This window comes from Myotis brandtii, unplaced genomic scaffold, assembly GCF_000412655.1.
Source record: "Myotis brandtii unplaced genomic scaffold, ASM41265v1 scaffold263, whole genome shotgun sequence".
Taxonomy (NCBI): Eukaryota; Metazoa; Chordata; class Mammalia; order Chiroptera; family Vespertilionidae; genus Myotis; species Myotis brandtii.
The window spans coordinates 349,702-351,690 of NW_005360011.1; the positions used below are offsets into that span (position 1 = coordinate 349,702).

General features: G+C 52.6%; 1 long non-coding RNA gene across 3 annotated transcripts in view; it reads left to right on the forward strand.

Annotated features, from left to right (window-relative positions):
• The first annotated feature begins 76 nt into the window (after positions 1 to 76).
• LOC102243356 overlaps positions 77 to 1,989 on the forward strand; it is an 83,039-nt gene continuing 81,126 nt past the window's right edge. The window contains exon 1 of one of the 3 annotated variants that reach the window (XR_001362481.1): positions 77 to 1,118. This is a non-coding gene — a long non-coding RNA (uncharacterized LOC102243356). The remainder of the gene's footprint in view (positions 1,119 to 1,989) is intronic. The other 2 variants (XR_001362478.1, XR_001362482.1) reach the window with 2 other exon arrangements.

Genomic DNA, 1,989 nt, shown 5'->3' on the forward strand with positions numbered 1-1,989 from the left:
CGCCCGGCCCCCGCCCTGGACCTGGATGCTCCCGTTCAATTGGGAACGGGCCGTCCTTCCTCCCGGGAGTGGTTCCTCTGCTGGGCTTAGGCAGGTGAACTCAGGTCAAGCCAGAGCCCCGCCGCGGCCACGCAGCCTGTGCGTGATGTCCGAGTAACAGTGGACGCCGCAGGATTTGTGCAGGATCTCGTCCAGCTCTTGCTTGCGCGGGGAGAGATACCGGCGTAGGTAGGTTTCAGCGAAGCCATTATTGCGAAGGTATAGATGTGAAAAGCAGCAGAAACCAAACCCCCAACAGCACGGATTTCCCCTCCGCGTCCCCCCAAGGTCCCCTTTTCTATTTATGTGTGCGCGTATGTACATACAAAAGATGGAACACAGATTTCATTGAATAAATCTGAGGTCTCCAGGTGCAGACGTCTGCAGGGTCGGTGCCAGCACCCCGTGTTTCCCTTTCCTGCCGATTTTGCTTGGATCCGGCTCAAAAACCCAGAGTCTCGTGGTTTTGTTTACACTGAATGGGGAGGATAGGAACAGAGCCATGGGCCGTCTTTCATTAATATACAGTGAGGATTTTGTCTAAATTACTGCTATGAATTTCACAGTGCACGCTTTCAAAAGCAGTCTCAGGTGGCCTGATGAAACGCGATAGCGCCTCTGCAAACAGATCCGCTTTCTTTCTGCTCCAGGAGGGCGTGCGTGCTGTGGGAAGCCCCCGAACGCAGCGCTCCTCCGTCAGAGAAATACACTGCTACTCTGAGGTTCGTCCCCGCCGTCCCCCCTTTTCTCCTACTTAGTTCTCCAGTCGCTCCCGAGCCTCCCCCAGCCTCACTCCACTTGCCCCCTCCCTCTGCGAGTGTGATTGTTTTGTCTGGAAAAAAAAATCCAAAGTATATAACAAGGGGAGAACAGTTAGTGCTGATTTTCATTTGCATACATTTTCATATATTTTGGTGAAAATAATAGACTAGTGGAGAGCTGGGCTCGGAGGAGTCAGTGTGAAGGGAAGGCTAAGGATGCATCGTTCTGGGGAGTTGAGAATATGCCTTCACCGCCTCCAGTCACTTGATTGAAAAAAAAATCTCTTATTTTAAAATCTAACCCCGGAAGTTTGTTGGGTAAGTGTTTTTCATCTTCTCTCCCTGCTTTCTCTTTCCCTGCCCCTTCTTTCGGCGTGTGAATGCTCGGGTAGGTTTGGGAGCTTGTTCTCATTGCTTGGGACAAGAGAGGGTTCACAGAGTGATCCTTTGCAGTAGGAGGGGGAAGTGTGCTGGGGGGGGGGGAGTAAAAACCACCCAGCCCTGCTAAAATATTATACAAAAAGATGCACTCATTCCAAAGCTCCCGCAGCAAGGCACTTTGGGGGTGGGGGAGAGCGCTATCAGTTTTAATTGTTGATTGTGACGGGGCAAAGGGCCCTAGAAAAGAAGCGCGTATAAAGCGCGCAGTATCATAAGCATTTCTTGTTTGGAGAATTAAAAAAAAAAAAAAAAGAGGACCAGAGGGAGAGAACTGCCATTTCTGTAGCCCGTGCTGAGGGGTGAACTGTGTGCCTGCTTGGGACTGGGGTGAGGGGATTCCTGCTGGGAACAGGGGTGGAGTGGAGGGGGCTCCGCAAGGGAGGGCAAAGGGCTGGAGATGGAGGAAGCAGGGGAGGAAGAAGAGGCAGGAAGTCCTGCACCGGGGTTAGAACCACCGCCGGGAGCTGGCGGCTGTGCAGCTCCCAGCTTCTGGTGGAGCGTTGGTCAGCAGAGGGTGATCAATCAAAACTAAGCAGGGCACCCTACCCTTTACTGCCGAAGGCTGGAGCTGGAGCATCGAACGCTGGGTTTTACTGTTTCTCATATTTGACAGTCGGCCTGGCCCCCTCCTAGCCACTGCCCCGGGGTTTTGTAAAAATTAAGGGTGCAGTTACTTGCTAGATGCAGTTAATTAGATAAACATGGCTGGAGGAAATGGCTAGGCCAGTTCCAAGCCGGAGGGGGCACC